Source organism: Thermobia domestica, chromosome 16 (genome assembly GCF_964235325.1).
Source record: "Thermobia domestica chromosome 16, izTheDome1.hap1.1, whole genome shotgun sequence".
Classification (NCBI taxonomy): Eukaryota; Metazoa; Arthropoda; class Insecta; order Zygentoma; family Lepismatidae; genus Thermobia; species Thermobia domestica.
In genome coordinates, this window is record NC_137469.1 from 128,869,888 (window position 1) to 128,893,434 (window position 23,547).

Consider the following 23,547-nt stretch of genomic DNA (forward strand, 5'->3'; position numbering starts at 1 on the left):
AACTTGCTATTTGTATATAGTGATACAGAAACAGGAACTGCACTAAAACATAATTGTATGTCTACTTAATAAATAATACAAAACAAGTGAGTGGTATGTTCTTAATAAATGAACACTTACTTACCTTAACTAATGTGAGGTGCTAGGTGGCCAGAGCCGAAGCTACTATTTACCTAACGACACCAACACAATAAATAAAAAAAAATGTTGATGGAGAGTGGCTGGGAATATTTAATTACCTGAAGATTTACATAAAATGAAAATATCAGAAATATTATAAACGTAGTTATTTATTCCCTCTTGGAGATTAGGTTCCCTCCTGTCAGGGCCGCCACTCTCTTATGAATTCGGTAGAGCAAATATTAATTATTTATGTAGAACAGCAGATCTCAGGGTCATCTGTGTAACAACCATGCTCAAGGATGCTATAAATAGTGAGTCTGTAATAAGTTTCAAAGTTATGTTAAAAAAAAAAAAACAATCTATAATTTAAATTTTACAGGTAGCAGCCTGTAAATGATCTCACTTTTTCATGGTTGTTAGTTGTTCTTTTGGACAGTATTCTCTCTCTCTGAGCCCCATGCAGAGAGATGGTCAACATACACAATCAAGGGGAAACTGTCTCCTTGAATCACACTCCTGAAACAAAATTGACATTAGTGCAGGTACTCACCCTACAGCAATTGAATACACAGTTGTTCCGGTAAGAGTTGACAGATTTATTTTCCATGACGAAAACAGGCATTTCAACCATAGTAGATGAGATAATATCACTCATTATACACTAATTCTTATCACCTTTGTAGTGCACTATCACCTGAGACACGATACTTAATATTTGATATATTTGATATTTAACACACACAAAAAAAAAAATAAAATGAATGAGAATAAACTGATAAACTACAAAGGTCTGTCTGACCTAAAAAAATAAAAAAACTTTTATAGAAAATATTTATACAATTATTTTTATCTCCTCATAATTATCTAGTTTCTCGTCTCTAACAGTTCTAGAGGAGAGATGTATTAAAATGTCGAAGTAACATATTTCACTATTATTTGTTACTTAAACCACAGAGTGAAGATAAAAATAAAGAGAATTTTAAATTCTGACGCACTGTTCCAACATGTTACTCGACGTACTCGAAGTTCCAACTCACTGACACAGTCTCCTCCAAGATGATCATTCCACCACGTGAAAATGTTCTGCTAGAAGATAATGTACACTGAATGTTAAGCATTCTATGAAGGAATGTTCAGTAGCTCCAATTTTAAACAAGCAAATGGTTACTTGTAAGCCTTGTGCTAAAACGTCCAAGGACAGGCTCAGTATAATGGCGTTACTGGCCTCTATGTTGTATCTCTATTTGAGATATGTAACGATATATAGATTTCTCCCATATTGGGGAAACTGCAATTGTCCCTTATTAACTCTGGTGTTGTGAAGAGATTTTAAAGTAAATGATCTCCACTGAGAGTCCTAAGCACTCAGAGATTGATGAATGTTAAGAATGATTTAGAAATTAAATTTCCATTATCACTGAAGAAAATAGCACCACTGACGTATAATTAAAATAGGTTAAGTTATACACTGTTTGTCACTGTACTATTTCATGTTCTTCGAGGAATTTTGTACAACTCACTCGCGATACTGTAGTTCACAGGACAAATCCCGGGGAACCGAAACTGTTCTCACCGCGTCCTGGGTCTTGAACTCTGTACTGAAGTCGGATGACTCCCTTTAACACTGCAAAACTACCTCTTGTTACTTCACGAGTCTAGCTTCAACTGCCCCGTTCTCCACGGAAAACGAGTATATGTTTTGGGCAAAACACAGGAAACGAAGAAACTCGCTTCTTCCACCACCCTTTGACAAAGGGTTCATGCCTTGCGGCGAATATTGCGGGTGGTCTCCCGTGTCAATGCCCTTCTTCCAGCTACCATCCGTAGCCAACTTTAACTTTCTCGGCTGATACGTGCTGCCCCTCCCTGATAGCGGACAACACGGAAGCTTAATGCTCACAGCAGAAACTATGGATGATTTCCGCCTACATTTGCTTTCCTTTGCTAGTTACATATGAATGAAATACAGAAACATATGATATAATACATAAAAATAAAGTTTAACATACAAAGATTACATATATATACAATTTATTAACTGTCATCTCCCTCAGAAGCAGCATTCCATCCAAATACTGTGGCAGTCGTTCAAACCGTCTGCTTACTAATGCAGCCATGCTTTCTTGGAGAGAGATTGAAGGAAACATCTTTGATAATTATTTACTTTTCACAAATACAAGATCTAAGTGTCTTGCTCGATAAGGGAAACACGTTGTTAAAAATTAACAGAATTTTATGCGGTCTTTCCAAGAACGATTATAGCTTAGTACGTAAATATTAATATTAAACACAGAAAATGAGTCAAATTAAAGTATACATTTTCAAATTGGTGTTGCATACTGGAACCTAGCAAGAGGCTCGCTAGCCAGGTTACTGGTTTTTGGTGAACAGGGGGGGAGGAAGAGACGCTGACGCTGGATGCAGTGGAAGTCACACGTATAGAAACCAATATTTTCACATGTAGACGTGAAAAAGTTTATGGCATTTTAAACAATAAGAACTCCGTGTTTCAACACATTGTATCAAACCCAGTGTAAATTCACCAACGGAAGTCTCTAGGCTACTTCCTGGGTATACAATACTTATTTAGTTTCTATTCTGGGTGTTTCTTTCCATGTTGAGTTGAGATAGACCTCCCAACCTGTAGTATAGGTGACAGTCAGTCGGGAAAGAAAAAAAAAAACTTTTTCAGCTCTAGCTCTTTTCCAAGCGTTCAGAAAAATCAAGAATGAAACTTATAGATTCTCCTCATTTCCTCTTTAATTAATCCTTCATCTCTGCTTTATATTCATTATCTTCCATCATCCCCTGTTAGTTATGCATTATGCAACAACGATGTAATTATCTGCAACCCATTAATACATTATATAAGTCTATAAATGGAATACACACAATGAAATAAATACAATATATTACAATATTGTATTAATATTTACGTACTATGCTAGGTGTTTCACACATCAATATTAATAATATCCAATAAATATGCACAGAATATGCTAATATTAAGCAAATAATTAAATAACAAATTATCATATTTACATATACATATGCAAATGTGCCCCTCATCTGCATTTTGATATGCAGATGATGTAGACGGGCATTGGCCCTCTACATAAATTTCCCCCCTATGATTCTATGTGCTGTACTTTCTAGTACAGGACGTAGATCATACGGAGGGCACATTTTTGATCCTGAAATATTAGAATTTCACAATACATCCAAGGTAAAAAAAAAACAATATAAAACACTGTTAAACACACAATAAACATAATAAATGCAAAACAATAATCAAAAGCTAAATAAGAGAATTCAGTGTTCCCTGAATTACATGAATATAAATGACATAAGTTCCCAATACATACTCTTACACTAATACACTGAAATATACACTAACACTATCACTATATACACTAATTGTCACGTCCGGTTGCGTGATGCATATTACTGTGTGATCTGTGTCTTCTCTATGTACCAGTACCACTTTGATCCTTCTCGTCTCTAGAGATGTATGGTTTCAATAGAAACGCATTCCTTGTCATCTTTGTTTCTTTAGTCGCTGGATCCCCTAGTGTGTACATGTTTCGACCAGTGGCGGCGACAATCTGCCATGGTCCCGAGTACAAGAGCAAGAGCTTCTTTGACACACCTGCTAGAGCATCCGACTTGGGGAAAACTCTAGTTAGAACAAGATCACCCACTTTGTACTCTACAGTACGGTGTGACTTGTCGAAGTTGCGTTTTCGTGCAGCAGCATTTCTTTTATGGTTCTTTCTAGCAATTTCTACATAGTACTGCACGTCATGGCGCTTATCCACTTCTGGGATATCAAACAGCCTGGCTATGTCTCTTGACATAGACTGTCCAAAGTGGCACTCAAAGGCTGACACGCCAGTGGTCAGGTGTTTGGCGGAATTTAAGCACTTCTCTATCTTTTCCAAGTATTTGGGCCACAATCTTTGGTTATCATGGCACAATTTACGTAGCAAACGTACTGTAGCTTTGACAGCTACTTCTGCCATTTCTCCTTGCGGATAATATGGCGTCGAAGTGATGTGCCTGATACCAAGATCTGCTAATTCTGTTTTCCAGCGGTTAGACTGGAAAGGTGACCCTCTGTCTGTTAAGACTAGTTCCACACTAGGATTAACCTTCAGATACTCCTTGAGTTTCCTTATGGCAGTGGTAGAGTTTGCCTTTCTGCATGCATACAATCCTATTAGTTTGGAGAAAGCATCATAAAATACTAATACGTAGTGGACTCCCCCAATTCCCTTGGTTAGAGGCCCTAACCAGTCAGCACAGACCAAATAGCCTGGCTTCTCAACTACCACGGGATTCAGTGGTCCCGGACGATAACATTGAGGGGGGTTGCTTTTCTGGCACAGTTCGCAGGAAGCACAAAAACGCCTCACACTTGCTCTCATCTTTGGCCATACAAAGAATTCTGTTAGAAGCGGAAGTAGTTTACTGGCCGACAGGTGCCCTCGATCTGAATGGTAATAATCGAGCAGTGGAACTACTAACACTTCTGGGATGCAAATTCGGACTCCTTCCCGGTCACGCTTGCATAAGCGCCCGTTCAAAACTTCAAAACGGTGACAAGCACCGTTCACCTTTGGTGAGTCCGTCTTCTCTTCGACGTCTTTCTTGATCTTGCCATAGACAGGATCTGAAGACTGCATCTCCGGTAGTATGGCTATCATCTTCCTCAACTCACATGGAATTTCCGTCAGGATGGACATCAGCGACTCCTGGAGGATAGGCTTCCGTGCAACACTGAGGTCTTCTTCTGTGTGAGGAGGGTACCTAGAGTGATAATCACTCAGATTCTCATTGGACTTGACAAACTGGAATTCAAAATTGAAATTCGAGAGTAACATCGCCCACCGGGTGATACGCTGGTTTGTAAGTCTACAATAGAGAATAAATTTAAGAGCAAGGTGGTCACTGCGTACTATGAACTTAGTACCAACTAAGTACTGCTTAAACTTAACAACGCCATCTATGAGTCCATAAAATTCCTTCTCCGTTATAGAATAGTTGCGTTGTGCGGCATTGAACACACGTGATGTAAAAGCAATGACACGGATGTCATCATTGTCATCACGCTGGTACAATAGCGAAGAACACGCAATATCACACGCATCACATTCGAGAATCAGTTGCTTGTCAGGCAGGACGGTTTTCAGAACTACTTCCTCCTGGAAGATCTGCTTGATCCTGTCCATCGCTGCCTGATGTACTGGCTCCCATTTGAATCTAACATTCTTCTTTAGCAGTTGGAACAACGGATGGAGAACTTCCGAGTACTTCCTACTAAAGCAACGATAATACTGGCAGTAGCCAATGAAGGAACGCAGTTCCTTGACGTTCCGTGGTGTCCTAAAATCTAACACCGCCTTCACTTTCGCCGGATCTTTGCCGATACCGGATTGCGAAAGATGGAAACCAAGTATGTTAAGTGATTTTCTCGCAAACTTACACTTTTTCAGCCTGAGAGTTAGGCCGCCCGCAGTGAGTAAACCCAACACTCTGTCGAGGTGTACCAAATGATCTTCGAAGCTCCTGTCGGCTAGAATTAAATCATCTACATAAGCGCCGCAGTACTCTCTAGCTTCTGATCCAATTATCATATCTAATGCTCTTACGCAAGAAGCAAGGCTCTGTTTTGTCCCAAACGGTAGTTTTTGAAAAACATATGAAATGCCTTCATGTAGGAACCCAAGATACTTCTGGTCACTTTCCTTGACCTTAATTTGTAAAAACATCTCAGTTGCATCCACGCAGCTGAACCAAGAGTTGTCGCAAATATCTTGGAGAACAGATAGGGGTGGCATAGGTCTGTCAGAGAGATCCCCTGAAATTTTAGCCAGAGCTCGGCCATCTATACAGACACGAATACGTCCATCACTCTTCGGCGTCACTACCAGAGGGTTTATAAAAGCAGTAGGCATCTTTTTGATCACACCCCAGGCCTCCCAACGCGAAATTTCATTCGATACTAAATTTCTGAATTTCTTTGGGTAAGGATACAATTTAGTTTTTATGGGACGTTCGTCCGTTACTCCAACCTCGTGCTCGTAGTTAGTTATGCAACCTGGCTTGATATCAAAAAGCGCCTGGTGCTTTAAAAGAACAGCTTTCAAACTCTCTCTTTGTGAGGCTGAGAGATCTGTGTAGTTCGCTACAAAATCTTCAATATCTGAATGGGAGGCACGTGTGTTCACTTTACGCCACTCTTCTGGTGGGAAAACATGAACTGCCATTTCTTGGGCACTTGGGAATCTCCCATCATCCAAGTTCGGGGCGCGAGCAGCCTTTTCTCTGCAGGTCTTATGCTCATCCTGTGCGCTAACCCGTATGGCCTTCCGTCCTTCATCTGACGGGGAAAAATTACACTCAAAATTATCTAACTCTTCAATGAAACTATATGGTTTCTCGCACTCACCATTCAATTCTAAACATCGAACCACTAGATCCTCAGTCTCGCAATCTACAGATCTAAAGTTGACTTCTACATCATGAGGATGTTTGAGATGTAGAAGGCCAGTATCATAATCTAACACGGCACGAGATTCTGTAAAGAAGTTGGAACCTAAAATCAAAGATCTGTTCAGACCTGATATAATGATGCCTAATGTATGAAATTCCTTCCCATGTATCTGAATGACTAACAGCGTCTGGCCTATGATCGTCGCTGATTTACTTCCGAAAGCGGACGTAACCCGTATATTCTTAGCACTCAAAAATGCGGGTGTGGGGTGGCTATTTGAGACGGAGTCCCAAATTTCTTTAGAGATAGCAGAACAAGTAGCTCCTGTATCTAATAATGAATTAACTTCCTTTCCAAACAAAAGTACATTAATCTCTGGTAGTGAGATGACGTTATTACTGGGTAGTTCTTCATCACTTGAATCGAATAAATTCTTAAAAATGCCATTGGCCTCTTCATATACAGCCCTATCTAAATCGATGTGTTCTCCTGTCCTACTTAACAAGGTTAACTTATTTTTGAACATGCCTTCACTAAAATGCTTCTTTGCTATTATATCTGAACAAATATTACAATTTTCTTCTTCTTTTTCTACTACATTGTCAAAAATCTCTTTCACTGCGGTTTCACACGTATTATCATATAAATGAATATTTTCTACATTTTCTTCTAAGTTACGCACATACTTGGAATTTTTATTTGTCAACTCAGATGTACTCGTGTTCTCCATAGTCATCCTACCGTTGTCCAAAGTACATGCGGACAATCCTCATTCTCTGGGAGCAGAAGAAGAGGATTGGTTATTCCTGGTCATGTTATGATTCTGACTGGTAGGAGGAGGTGCTCGGTCATAGTGCTCCAACAGCTGGATTTCCTGGTCCTCGTGACGGAAAGAATTTCCCTGCTGTCTATCCGTTTGGCGCATCCCTCCCCTCCTACCTCGGGCTCCACGAACATTGTTGTTGTGAGAGGAGTGGGAGTTCCCCCCACGTGACCAGCCAGACGACCCACTTCCGCTGCTCTGGTGGCGAGGCGGGGATCGCTGGTGGTTGTTGTTTTGGTTCGTGCTTTGCTGTCTCTTTCTCTGGTAAGGACGCTGGTTTTCTCTCGTTCTATTCTTTTTACGAGCAGCGTGTTTACCACTGTGGCCAGAGGGGTTATTGTCCTCGTTTTCGATGCTCACTTGGAGCATGTTGACCCCTTTCCTCTGGTAACCCTGAAAGAACTGGTCGCGATTCGTCATCGACGACTGCAGTTCCTGAACAAGATTTAGAAGCTCGGCTATTGTCTTTGGGCGAGAAGAGACTATCGCCCTAAACAGCCAGTTAGGGAAATGACGCGGAAGTACCTTTAATAACGTAGCGTCAGACATCCTTGGCTCTAAAATACTGTTTTTGTGTAACAAATCCAGCAGATATTCTGCTGGGGATTTGTGTACACGAGTGTCGAAGTGGGAGGTGAGGATCGTTGCCCTAAGATTTGCCAGTCGTTCTTCACTCAGATAGCACTGTTTGAAATTGTGTACAAAGTCTTCATATGTGTGGATCTTGTTCCGGTTAACTTGAAACCATTGGTAGCAAGTATTACGGATCGCTCGCGGTATGAAGCTGAGCCTCATCTTGTCCGGTACTCCAGTGACCTCAAAGTACCGGTCGAGATCTTGGAGAAAGTTGTATGTTTCCGTCTCAGATTCGTTCCCTGAATACACAGGTAAGGTAACATCCCTGTGTATTAATCCAAAGGCTGTTGCTAGGTGTTGTCTCGTCTCATGATGGCATGAGCGAGACGTCGACGGGACAGGTTCTGTCTCGTGGGAAGTAGCAAGGTTCCCAGGTTGAGAACCAGGCAGATCGCGACTCGAGATGTCATTTGGTGACGTTGGTCTTTCCTGTGTGCCGGAGACAGAGATGTTAGCGAGTCTCCCTTCTATCACCTCACTGGTCTCCTTCTGGATGGAGCTCTTCCACTCCTCCATTTTCTTCTCGAGCTGTGCACACACGTCATGAACGGTCTCTTGCATCTGTTGGATGCTGCCGTTGCATTCCGACCTGATCTCATCGAGTGGCGTTTCCTGTTCTAGTTCCCCCCGGATCCTTGCTAGTTGGGAAGTGAAATTCACTTCCACTCGCCTGACCTGATTATTTAAGGTAAGAGTGGTCTGTTCGACGCGAGACGAGACCTGTCTAACACTGTCAGCGAGCTCGGAGTAATTTTCTTCTAATCTCTTAGTGGTTTCTGTGACACGAGAATTTAGATCTTCCCTAGCACCTTCAATCTCCCCCCTCAGCTCTACAGTGGTGATCTCCAGTCGCTCGGTCAATTCCCGTTCACTTTGCTCTAGTCTCGCCGTCATGGAATCTAAACGAACCTCAAGACGAGCATTGACTGACTCTATAGCCTTTTCTACTCACTGTGAATTTTCCTCTAATTTCTTTTCCAACTTTCTTTCTAAACTTTGTGCATTTTCTACTAATTTACTTTCTAATTTGGAAGTATTTTCCTTAAGCCTAACATCTAAATCTTCCCTAAGGCTTCTACTATTTTCTTCTAATTTTGCTTCCAACTTTCTCTCTAACTGCTTTGCATTTTCTTCTTGTCTTCTCGTACTTTGTAAGATCTCGCTTAAAATGGCCTCAAAATTTAAATAGGTTCTCTGTTCTATAGCACTACTTATGTTACCGGCTGGGCTAACACTTTGTTCTGTAATTTCAGCGATTACCTCCCTGTCCTCCCGCAATGGTACTTCCGGTTCCCGACTGTGAACTGGTGGAACGGTATCCACCGCATCCGCGTCTCCCACAACGCTGACGGGACGCTCGCTAGTGCTCTGTGCGTCAATACCACTATTCTCTTCAGAGAGCTCCCCAGCTCTCTGAGCGAACTCTTCAAAAACGAACTCGTTATCCATGTTTCTTACTCTTCGAGCCTGTGCTCGCGTTATCACCATTAAAAAAAACAACAAACGGGCTTACAAGATTTCTTCCCCCCAAAGTTCAAAATAACTGAATTCTCTATTAATGTTAAGACAAAATTCACATCACAATTAAATTCCAAAACACAAGACACCTACGTTCTTGGAAATTTTTCAGGGAGATAAAACAACACATATACCGAAATTTACACAAGCCGTATGTTGACCATTTGAGTATATAGGATTATACTCACTTGCCCTTAACGCTGAAGGCGCCACTTATTCTGTGGCGCAGAAGCGTGAAGAATCGTGCCCTGCAGCTGGGTAGCCACTTATTATGTGGCTAACACAGCACGTGAAGTTCCAGCCCGATAGCTGGGTCGCCACTTATTATTGTGAGGTGCTAGGTGGCCAGAGCCGAAGCTACTATTTACCTAACGACACCAACACAATAAATAAAAAAAAATGTTGATGGAGAGTGGCTGGGAATATTTAATTACCTGAAGATTTACATAAAATGAAAATATCAGAAATATTATAAACGTAGTTATTTATTCCCTCTTGGAGATTAGGTTCCCTCCTGTCAGGGCCGCCACTCTCTTATGAATTCGGTAGAGCAAATATTAATTATTTATGTAGAACAGCAGATCTCAGGGTCATCTGTGTAACAACCATGCTCAAGGATGCTATAAATAGTGAGTCTGTAATAAGTTTCAAAGTTATGTTAAAAAAAAAAAAAACAATCTATAATTTAAATTTTACAGGTAGCAGCCTGTAAATGATCTCACTTTTTCATGGTTGTTAGTTGTTCTTTTGGACAGTATTCTCTCTCTCTGAGCCCCATGCAGAGAGATGGTCAACATACACAATCAAGGGGAAACTGTCTCCTTGAATCACACTCCTGAAACAAAATTGACATTAGTGCAGGTACTCACCCTACAGCAATTGAATACACAGTTGTTCCGGTAAGAGTTGACAGATTTATTTTCCATGACGAAAACAGGCATTTCAACCATAGTAGATGAGATAATATCACTCATTATACACTAATTCTTATCACCTTTGTAGTGCACTATCACCTGAGACACGATACTTAATATTTGATATATTTGATATTTAACACACACACAAAAAAAAAAATAAAATGAATGAGAATAAACTGATAAACTACAAAGGTCTGTCTGACCTAAAAAAATAAAAAAACTTTTATAGAAAATATTTATACAATTATTTTTATCTCCTCATAATTATCTAGTTTCTCGTCTCTAACAGTTCTAGAGGAGAGATGTATTAAAATGTCGAAGTAACATATTTCACTATTATTTGTTACTTAAACCACAGAGTGAAGATAAAAATAAAGAGAATTTTAAATTCTGACGCACTGTTCCAACATGTTACTCGACGTACTCGAAGTTCCAACTCACTGACACAGTCTCCTCCAAGATGATCATTCCACCACGTGAAAATGTTCTGCTAGAAGATAATGTACACTGAATGTTAAGCATTCTATGAAGGAATGTTCAGTAGCTCCAATTTTAAACAAGCAAATGGTTACTTGTAAGCCTTGTGCTAAAACGTCCAAGGACAGGCTCAGTATAATGGCGTTACTGGCCTCTATGTTGTATCTCTATTTGAGATATGTAACGATATATAGATTTCTCCCATATTGGGGAAACTGCAATTGTCCCTTATTAACTCTGGTGTTGTGAAGAGATTTTAAAGTAAATGATCTCCACTGAGAGTCCTAAGCACTCAGAGATTGATGAATGTTAAGAATGATTTAGAAATTAAATTTCCATTATCACTGAAGAAAATAGCACCACTGACGTATAATTAAAATAGGTTAAGTTATACACTGTTTGTCACTGTACTATTTCATGTTCTTCGAGGAATTTTGTACAACTCACTCGCGATACTGTAGTTCACAGGACAAATCCCGGGGAACCGAAACTGTTCTCACCGCGTCCTGGGTCTTGAACTCTGTACTGAAGTCGGATGACTCCCTTTAACACTGCAAAACTACCTCTTGTTACTTCACGAGTCTAGCTTCAACTGCCCCGTTCTCCACGGAAAACGAGTATATGTTTTGGGCAAAACACAGGAAACGAAGAAACTCGCTTCTTCCACCACCCTTTGACAAAGGGTTCATGCCTTGCGGCGAATATTGCGGGTGGTCTCCCGTGTCAATGCCCTTCTTCCAGCTACCATCCGTAGCCAACTTTAACTTTCTCGGCTGATACGTGCTGCCCCTCCCTGATAGCGGACAACACGGAAGCTTAATGCTCACAGCAGAAACTATGGATGATTTCCGCCTACATTTGCTTTCCTTTGCTAGTTACATATGAATGAAATACAGAAACATATGATATAATACATAAAAATAAAGTTTAACATACAAAGATTACATATATATACAATTTATTAACTGTCATCTCCCTCAGAAGCAGCATTCCATCCAAATACTGTGGCAGTCGTTCAAACCGTCTGCTTACTAATGCAGCCATGCTTTCTTGGAGAGAGATTGAAGGAAACATCTTTGATAATTATTTACTTTTCACAAATACAAGATCTAAGTGTCTTGCTCGATAAGGGAAACACGTTGTTAAAAATTAACAGAATTTTATGCGGTCTTTCCAAGAACGATTATAGCTTAGTACGTAAATATTAATATTAAACACAGAAAATGAGTCAAATTAAAGTATACATTTTCAAATTGGTGTTGCATACTGGAACCTAGCAAGAGGCTCGCTAGCCAGGTTACTGGTTTTTGGTGAACAGGGGGGGAGGAAGAGACGCTGACGCTGGATGCAGTGGAAGTCACACGTATAGAAACCAATATTTTCACATGTAGACGTGAAAAAGTTTATGGCATTTTAAACAATAAGAACTCCGTGTTTCAACACATTGTATCAAACCCAGTGTAAATTCACCAACGGAAGTCTCTAGGCTACTTCCTGGGTATACAATACTTATTTAGTTTCTATTCTGGGTGTTTCTTTCCATGTTGAGTTGAGATAGACCTCCCAACCTGTAGTATAGGTGACAGTCAGTCGGGAAAGAAAAAAAAAAAACTTTTTCAGCTCTAGCTCTTTTCCAAGCGTTCAGAAAAATCAAGAATGAAACTTATAGATTCTCCTCATTTCCTCTTTAATTAATCCTTCATCTCTGCTTTATATTCATTATCTTCCATCATCCCCTGTTAGTTATGCATTATGCAACAACGATGTAATTATCTGCAACCCATTAATACATTATATAAGTCTATAAATGGAATACACACAATGAAATAAATACAATATATTACAATATTGTATTAATATTTACGTACTATGCTAGGTGTTTCACACATCAATATTAATAATATCCAATAAATATGCACAGAATATGCTAATATTAAGCAAATAATTAAATAACAAATTATCATATTTACATATACATATGCAAATGTGCCCCTCATCTGCATTTTGATATGCAGATGATGTAGACGGGCATTGGCCCTCTACACTAAGATGTTTTAGTTGTCGACTTTCTTCTGTGTTTGGCTTCTGGAACATCTCTTTTGAGTGTCCAACAGTAATCAGCTAGCATTTTGTGAACTCCACTGTCCCTGGTATCTCTTCTCCATGGAGGAAATGTTCTGATGAAAACGTTCTCCATGCTCATCACTAAGAACACCAAGGTTTCCAGGAAAGAAATCCAAGTGGGAGTCTAGAAAGTGAACTTTAAGGGACATGTTGCAACCCATTTCTTTGAATGATTGCAGGAAATCACTCACAATTTCACGGTAATTTAGGGCTTTCTGGTTTCCTAAAAAATTCTCTGTTAAACATTTAAATGAACACCAAGCTGCTTTCTCAACAGGAGTTAAGAGATTCTCAAATTTTTGGTCACGAATCAAACATCTTATTTGGGTGTAACGAATCGTTCTGAATCCGTGACATTGATTCTTACAGTTATCGATCGTGTGTTTTGTTGGTATTCCACGATGTAAAAAAAAAAAAAAAAAAAAAAAAAGATTTGCGTTTGTCTGGATATGAATTTATTAATTTTCTATAGTGTACAACCGTATTCTCAAGCTGTACTAGGTACTCACCCGTTCGTATATTTCCTTAGGTTGTAGTTCTCAGTTAAATAATTTGATTTATAAATAAGATAAATTAAAAGTAAATTTAAATTATATATATTGCTTAAGGACTACACATGTTTAGATATATTTTTAAGTTCCAACATTTATAAACTTTTAATCAAAATTTAGCTACAGTAACAAATGTGCAAGCTAAAATTTCTTTATCAGTATAGTGCATTCTGATTATATGTAATTATTTATATTTTAAACTTAGTCTATTTTCCACACAAAGAAATTAATTATTACGAATATTAAACTATTAATATTGCAAATGATGTCGAACAGTGCATGGACGTTGATGCTGTAATTGCTTCTTTTAATCGGTGCTTGCCATTTATAAGTACGGGCAGCTGAAATTAATAGCAACCAAACAACTGACGAGCGAAATCCAAAGAGGAAGTAAAGAAATAGTGAGTTTATTTAGGGGTTCGAGACAACATGGCGTCGTGATAAGCAGACCTGTCTTGAACTCCAGTTTGATACAATTTTATATAATTTTTACAAGTGTTCTTTTTAGTTCAATTTATGTTTGTTTTCAATTTTAAAGAGTGTGGACATTTCTAGTGTTAATAATTTTCAATATCATGAAAAGTTAGCTATCAGACAAACAGTTGAACACGGGTGACTTCGGGCTCTATGCCTGCGCCATTTTATTGCAACTCTGATTGTGATCCTGACAAAATGTATAACAATTTTCATTTACACCAATTTTTACTATTTAACAATCATAGAGCAATAGTCGACATGGCTTATGGCTGCGGCATTCCTATTATAAAACTACCAGTGTGGTTATAGAACAAGAACAAGAATGTTGAATGTTAAATATGATTCAAGGGAATAATGTTCTTACAGAGATAAATTCTAGTTTGTTTATAGCTCGGCATTAGTTGTTAGGTGTGACGTATGAACATAATTTTGAAAAACCATACAATCGGTTTATGCGTCGGGACGAGTCTTGCTATTATTCGATTTAAGTTATAAAATTACATTTTGGGCCATTTTACCTATGCAAAATTATTGATTGGAACTTTTGATAATGACAATAGAAGCAATGAAGTAACCTGAGTAGGACTTCGTACGTGAATTTCAGTGTAGACTATGGACTTTACACCAAGATGATGATTCGTTTGTAATACTGTAATGTGGTGTTCTGACACCGTCAGATAATCTCTATCAGTCATGGGAATATACTGCAGGCATAACGAGGAAGTTTATTTGGGACTCGAACGATGCTGGATGGTATAACTGTTTTAAAGGTAATCCCTAATCAATTATTTACTTCACAGGAGTTCGGATAGCTGCAGTGGGAATCCCAGGATGACTGATTAATACGATAAATTTAGCAATAGGTTTAAATACAAAGTTTTTTTTTTTTTGTCTAGTTCTTAGTGGTGGCACTAGCGGCAGTGAAAATTAAAACTAATCAGTGATAAAGAAATTTCTATAAGTTTTAATTTTTTTCGTGTGTATTTGAACAGTGTGATGATGATGATTCGTAACTAATTACCGGTAGCGTCATGCACTTCAGGTTCATAGTGGGAATGTCTTATAGCTGTAATCGCGTGACAAATATAAATTCTCGATTTTCATAATATTCAAAATTCTTTAGTTTATTATTACATTTTGTAATTAATGCTAACGTATGAAATGAACTTTGACGGTACCAATCATTCACAGTTACCTGCCTCAGAAAACCTCTATCTTGTTACCAGACGATTCATGCAATATTTAGAAATGAACCAATTTAAGAAATAAAGATATTGTTATTATCATATTGTCTGGTTAGTTGTGTCATGCTGGAAATTGGGATTTATCTATAATCAGCTTCTAGTATAATGCAGTAATGAACGATTTCATTTTTAAGTTCAAGTCAATGTCTCACAATCCATATATGTTTTTCTTCATGTAAATATATCATTCCTCATTAATTTTTTTATTGTTGAATAATTATAGAATTTTCATACTAAGTAATAATTGAGTAGTGACTTTTCAAAACTCGCCTTATCCATTTTAGTAAATTTTTCAGAAAACGCAAAAAACATCTTATTATTTTATTTTCCAATCTTAATATGCGAAAATTTGACTGTTGCTTCTCTGTAGTCTTAGAAATGGCTTTAGAATTTCATTTTAAAATTTAATGCGTATATACTACGAAAAAAATGTTTTGAAAATTAATAATAGCAAGTTTTGCACCGGCAATATGGATAAGGCAAGTTATGTTGCGGAAATTTAGGTTTAAATGAATAAAAGAGTTTAGGTCAATGTAGTATTTATGAAGTTTTATCCAACATTGTCATTATAAAAATGGGTCTTTCCATTCTATTCTAGTTAAGAAAAGTACAAAGTTGAATACTGTGGGTAGGCTGGATTAACACCTATCATTAGATTAGTTTTGTCAAAGTAAAACTCAACTAAATACTGTAAGGAGACTACAATGAACCAGCTACTATTAGTTTGGTTTAGTTCAAGTAAACTAAACTAAAATAATAAATAGGCTTAAGAAAACCAGCTACCATTAGTTTGTAACACAGATTTCTATAAAACTGCAAAATCAATATTAGATCACAGGTTCACCACAATCTGGGTCACAATCTGATGGTTCACACATGGGATTTTCACAAGTGTGATCTTCCGCCTCTACAGTGATGTTACTGTGCAACTCGAATACACTTTTATAAAATCTCAGGACATCACTTGCAGCCCAAGTTTCCCCATAATGTTTTACTAAAAGATTCTCAACATCTTTAAGCTTAGCTTCTGTAATGGATACTCCTTGTTCAACTTCCACTTTATAGTAGTCACGTAAGGTTTTACCTTTTTTAAGAATAGATTTTCCAACTCCACTATCAGTATTGTAGCTTTGTTCCCCCCTGATATGTACATTTTTGTTAGTAGTCTTCAATAGGTGAAATCGTTTGGTAACACTGAATTTGAAATGCCACTGGGATGGGGGTTTTACCACTTGGCCAATTATTTTTTTCCAGTCATACACACTACAGTCCTTACCAACTTTCACAACCGTTCCAAATTTTCCTATCGTTTCCAGATAGGTCTCTGGTTCAACAATAATGGATTTTCTTCTTATCTCCCTCTCTATATTTCCAAAAACTCTGTCAGAGGGTAGGAATGAATGTCCAGGGATTGGAAAAATAAGTTGCACTTCTACCACATGTTCAGGAGCGTCTTGAGACAACCAGTACATACACATACTAATCATAATTGAATTTCGGTTCTGACCACCGCATCCATCAGCACACAACCGTACAATCTTTATTCTGTCATCAAAGTCAATTTTCTGCAAACAGTTGTAGACACACGATGCGATTTCCACAGAACCTTTCGGGTATTCATTCTCGAGCCATGTGTAGCAAAAAACATTACTAGAGCTCAAACTACATGCATGTTGACGGACCACTGTGAAATTGTACAAATACAACTGCCTACTGTAGTAAGTCGCTTGGTCTGGCAATTTTGGAAGAACTAAATTTTTCTGACAATCAAAGGACAGAGTGACCATAAAGGGATCCTCTTCGTTTAATTTAACATAAAATGCTTCAGCCCGTCTCTTGTGTACTTTCAGCTGCATGTTCAGATCATTTTTTTTCTCCTGGTCACGTTCGTTTTTAGCCATTTCGTTTAAACAACAACATTGAGAGCAGACATCAGTTGCTGGGGACCCAAAACCAATATTATATTCACTATAAAATACATCATTGAAAAAAGTTTTCTTAACTTGAAGTTCAGAACCTACAGTTTCATTGTACATCTTTCTTAATTTGGAAACATTAAGGTCACTTGAAAGATAAATTCTGATCGATTTTGCCCTACAATAATGAGATTCAATACCTTTCAGGGATTCTAAAAAATGTCTAACAGACTGCTTTCTGTCTAAATAAACGGCCGATCGTCTGTCACCACCTCTTTTTTCTCTCGGCAATGCTCCTGTGAGTAGGTGATTTCGTGCAATTCTTTGAACTCGGTCTTTACTAACACTAAGTATACCAAGAAAAGTCTTCTGACATACCTGCAACTGAAATGTTTTGCATCCAGATACTTTCACAAAATATTTAAGTGAAACACTTTTACGTGAACTGTCTTCACGATTTGGTCTCTCTCTTTTGGGCTTGCTCATTTCTATGTATTTTAAAATATACAAATCTTGCATAACCTTAGTTTCATTTTGGTAAAAATTTCCATGAAAATCACGCACATCTCCCATTGTTAGTTTTCTGCAACGAAATGTCTTCCCATTGTGCTCGCAAGTGGGATACCTTGGCATACCTTGGGCTTGGTGACGTCTAATCTTTTCTCTTTCACGTTTTCTCAGTCCAACTTGCTTATGTCGCCCTCTGGTTGCTTCTGAAGGCTGAATATTATTTTCCATATTCCACTAAATTTAAATAACTTCACCTATTTGGAACACGAAATCACAGTCAGTAATGAGTGATGAAGGCAGGAACTACAGAACACCTTTGTAAGACTTAGTAAGAGTGTCATCTGCTACTGTACCCATAATTCCTGCTCGTCAAAAACAAGCCACATGATTGGTCGAAATGGATAAGACAAGTTTTGCACTGGCACTGCTTCAAATATAGCTAGTTTTGCACCGGCAACCAGAATTCAGATGCGAATTACTGTTATTTGTAGCCACTTTTGACAATAAACGACATGATATTTAGAAAGAGCATATCCAACAATACTGAATTCAGTTTCTAACTCAAAAATGAAAAAAAGTGGATAAGGCAAGTTTTGAAACGTCACTACTCAATTATTCGGAGAAGTAAATAGAGCTGGAAATATTGGTGTATTGCATCGCCAATGTCATAAATCCACTGCTCTGCTCCTTCTTAACTCAAGATAATTAGTTTATTATTAGTAGTAATAATGTATGTGTCATTTAATGTTCGTGTGATGGCATGGCTGATATAAACTTTGTAATATTCATCAGAACAAGTAATTATAGTGTAAGATGACCTTTAAGCTAATCATTCTTTTTAGACACTGCAAGACAACCCTGATGTATAATATCCCAGTTTCTTAGCAGGCGCTAGGAGGCCCTATTTATATGTATTAGGTCTAAGTAATGGATATATGAAGATACGAGCTGCTATGTTGAAGCCAAACTCACTGTCATGTATATGCGATGATGGATGTTTCTTTGTTATTTCCGAAACAATAAACATATTGAACAGGTTATTTTTCATTTCAATTTAAGCGCAGTTACAAATTTCTCAATTACTAACCTACAATACAAATTTTTTTTATGAGAAAGGAATAAAGATTTAATTTCACTGATGGGATTTTTTTAAAAATTTTTTATACAGGCTAGCCTGAAGGGCTAGCTGCCTTTCAGAGGGTTACGCCCTCTTTTAGGAACGAGATTAGTAGTTAACAATGGAATAAGTATGTTGGATGGACTAAGTGATTTTAATCTTTATTAGCAGCAACATTTACATAAATAAATAAGTATGAACGTGGAGACTTAAGGAACATTAATCATTAACATTAGGTGTAGGTATAAAGGAGATAAGAATACAGTATATTGTAAATAATTAAATTATAACAAAATGATATCAGTGGTTAGGTATAGCATTCATGATCGGTACAAGTATATCAATGGGCGTGAGAGATGTGGTGAGGTGCATACACAGGACAACACATGGGTGATGTTAATTAGACAAATGAGGTTATCTTCAGCCTAGGGGCTACTCTAGGCAATGATGAAGACGAATGAGGCCCATGTTAGTAAAAATGGTAATCACTGTGCTGGAAATGATGGATGAATGAGAGGAAGATGTGCATGAATGACGTAATCTGTGATGATAAGTAAGGCGGGATCGAACGGTGGAAGGGTATAGTGATATAGTGTGAAGAGAAGCGAAAGTGGAGGATGATAATAACGGTGAGGTGTTGGATGAAGTGCTAAATATCGCATTGTAGCCTGTAGTAAAGGATGTCGTGTTTCGAAGCGTTTGGTGATAAATGTTAGCCGCAGCTTTTCAAGGTAATATTGTAAAGTCGGAAAAGTGATTTTGCGGTAGAGATCCTGTGTAGGACTTGGCAGCTTAATGCGGAACGCTGTACGGAAAGCATGGCGTTCTAGAATTAATAGTTTATTGTAGAACTTACTTGGGGCAGCTATCCAAGCAGTAAACCCGTAGGTAAGGACAGGTCGTAAGAAAACCTTGTAGGTATTTAGGATGGTGTGTGCTTTAAGGCCCCAGGTGGTACCAGTCAATCGTTTCAGGAGATTGAGTCTGTTATTAGCTTTAGTGGTAATGGTTTTCAGGTGTTGCGACCAAGTAAGGTGGTGATCATAGGTAATTCCCAGATATGTGACAGTGGTACTGATTTGAATAGGCACCCCATCAACATACAGAGAGAGATTGCGTGGGTTTCGGCGGACTTTGGAAGTTCTAGGTGGTAAGAATACGATGGCTTGTACTGATGGGATTTTTTTTGTCCGTCATCCCGGTTAAAGGGTTGCGCCCTTTCTTCGGGTAAGTGCTTCAATTTGATGTATTGATTTGAAGGAAATATAGGTGGTCTAAGAGGTTTCATATTTATTATTTCTTTATTCATTCATTCATTATATTAAACATGGATTAAGTGAAGTTATTCAGAAAATGAAACACACATACATGAACAGGAATATTTTAAGTGCTACAAATGAACATGTTAACATTGCCAGGCATTACATTAACACAAAGCATGGAATAAAAGGTAAATTGGACTCAGAAAAAAATAGTAATAATAATAATAATAAAGGTGCAAATGGAGTTGATGAAATAGATGAAATGAAGTGCTCTAGACGTCACATCACTAGGTTATGTTAGTTTAGACGAATGAAGTTATCTTCTGTTCCTGGGGCGATTCAGGAACTGATGATTGACAGAGGAGGCCCTTGTTAATAGGTTCTTACGGTGCGTATGATGGATAGATATGAGATGAAAATTCATGCGGGCGATAAATTGCAAAGATTTCGGGGTCCAGCATAGCGTTATATAACTGTAAATGATATAGTGTCATGAAGTGCTGAAGAGGAGTATCAACGTAATTGGGCGGTGCATCGTTATCACGGTCGTAGCGGAGGATTTCAAGCGTCAGGGGATGGTGCTGAGCAAATCGTTTGCAGATATAACGTATACGAAGTTGTTCAAGATGATTTAGTAATGGCGGAAAGTCGATCATCTCATAAAGTAATCTCATTGGATGCGGCAGTCTTATACGATATGCTAGGCGTATAGCATGACGCTCGAGGATAGCAAGTTTTTGGTAGAATTTTAACGGTGCAGATATCCAAGCTGTATGTCCATATGTTAACGTACTCCGCATGAATGTTTTATATGTATTGATTACGGTACGTGCTCGAAGCCACCAGGTTGTGCCAACTAGTCGTTTCAGGAGATTAAGTCGGTTTTGTGCTTGGCCTACGAGTTTGGTAAGATGTGGAATCCATGTAAGATGAGTGTCAAAAATGACACCGAGATACGTAATAGTGGTTGACACGGGAACAGGCGTATGATCAACCTGAAGACGAAGGAGATTCGGATTTCGATGTATTCGAGAGCGGCGTCTACGTGGCAAGAAAACTATGGCTTGTGTTTTTGAAGAGTTAATGTTCAACCTCAATATATGACACCAACGCACGAATGCGTCAATAGCTACTTGCATGGTTTTATTAAGAGATCGTACTGTACGGGCAATTGTGAAAAATGCAGTGTCGTCCGCAAACTGAAATATTGTGGTAGTATTAGGAACGACTAGGTCCGCGACGTACAATAAGTATAATAAAGGAGACAAAGATGAGCCTTGCGGTACCCCAGATTGTAAGAAGATGGGATGAGATAACGTTCCATTGATCGAGATATAAGCTATTCGCCCTATTAAGAAGGAATGTACGAATCGGATGTAGGAGGTTGGTAGAAGGTAGTTACGAAGTTTGTATAGTAAACCAGGGTGCCAAACCTTGTCGAAAGCTTTTTCTAGATCAAAGGTTACAAGGCAAGAAGGATATCCTGTATTAAACTGATTATAAATTGCTGTGGTGAGACGGAATAATTGATCGAGAGTGCTAAAATGTGGCCTAAATCCAGCTTGATGAATTGGAATAAGGTTATGTGAATTGAGATGGTCGTGCATGCGACGTACAAGGATTCGTTCCAAGATCTTGCAGAGATAACTTGTGAGGTGAATAGGACGGTACGATGTGACTTCTGATGGAGGTTTCTTTGGTTTAGGGAAAAGAAGACCTTTGGAGTACTTCCAGTCGAGCGGAAAAAATCCAGTTCGTAGAATAAAGTTATAAATGCTGCTAAGAAAGAGGAGGAAAGAATGAGACGCCTGTCTGACGAGAACATATGTAACAGAGTCAAAGCCTGGTGCAGTATTCCGTTTGCCTGTAAGTGCATTACTAATAGTTTCGGGGTGAATTTCCATGGTTAGAGGATTATTTGGTTCTAAAGTATGATCAGCAGTTGGTCGAAAGGAAGCAGATGTTGCATCAGTACGTCGGTTGATAGCTGACTGTAGGCGGTCGGGTGTATACCAACCAGGTAGTGGTGTAAAAATGCCTTGAAAATAAGAAGCAAATATATTGGCCTTGTCCGTATTCGTAAGGACTGCTTGGTGGTTATGAACAATGGAGTATGGCGTACGAGAAACTCTACCAGTTAGTTGATGAAATTTGCGCCAATATTTCGTAGGATGGGCTTCGTTAGCAAGTGTGTTGCAAGTTTCGATCCAATGACGTTTCTTAAACGCAACGATATAGTTATGAGTGATCCGTAAATATTGGCGATGAAGTCGCAGCGCTTCAAGGTTACCCGTAGTTATGTATTCACGGAAAGCTCTGCGTGAGGCTGTAATAAATGGTAAATATTGTGGAGGTAGCTTGGGTTTATGTAACTGAACTTCGATTGTTGGAATGGAACGTTGTGCTGCGTCCTGTATGGCTGTAGTTAGAGCACTGATGGGATCGTTGCTTAGGACAAGATCTTATAACTTCTGATCAATAAGCGAGATTTTGCTTAATGTCAGTACAGTAGATTTCTTTCAAAATAATGGATAGTGTAAAATCAGTTTTTTAACATTAAAATATATTTTCCATTTTTTCAGTCATAATTATTTAATATTTTAATTATTTATTTCTACTTTGGATTAATAATAATAATTATTATTATTGCTGTCATTATATTCTGTCGACCGGTAAAAAACAAGGGAGACATTTATTGATCGTAACATGGGGGCCTACAAAAATCCCTTCCTTGATTTTAGCGTCAGTAACCCGAGGAAATTTTTCCTTGAGGTAACAAAATCCTGCATTACTTTTGTCCATTGCCTTAACAAAGTTTTTGAAGAGCCCCAACTTTATGTGAAGAGGATGTAGAATTATCTTATCAGAACTCACCAGTGAGGAATAAACAACATTCTTCTGTCCAGGAGTTAATACACGCTTTGGCCATTCCTTCCTGATGTAATGTTCCGCTTTGTTCCTGCTGTCCCATTCGCAGAGGAAACAACAATTTTTCGTATAACCAAGCTGTAAACCCATTAACAAAGAAATAACTTTTAAATCACAGCAAACGGTCCACTTGTATTTCTCATACTGAATTCTTTCTAACACTATTTTGATGTTTTCATAGGTTTCCTTCATATTAGTTGCATAAGCCAAAGGCACTAAAGGAAATTTGTTGCCATTGTGCAAAAGGACAGCCTTCAAACTAGTTTTGGAAGAGTCAATAAACAATCTCCACTCTGTACTTATATGTGCATGTCCGAGTGTGTCCATCACAGCAGAGACATTATTACAATACACTAAATCATTTTCTTGAGAATAGTAGTTTTGAAACTCTCTATGACGATTTCGAAAAATACACACTTTAGTGTCAC

General features: G+C 38.3%; 1 protein-coding gene across 1 annotated transcript in view; it reads left to right on the forward strand.

The window, feature by feature from the left end:
• Positions 1-23,547, forward strand: part of LOC145672809 (uncharacterized) — a 55,960-nt gene that overhangs the window by 18,746 nt on the left and 13,667 nt on the right. The window lies entirely within an intron of this gene.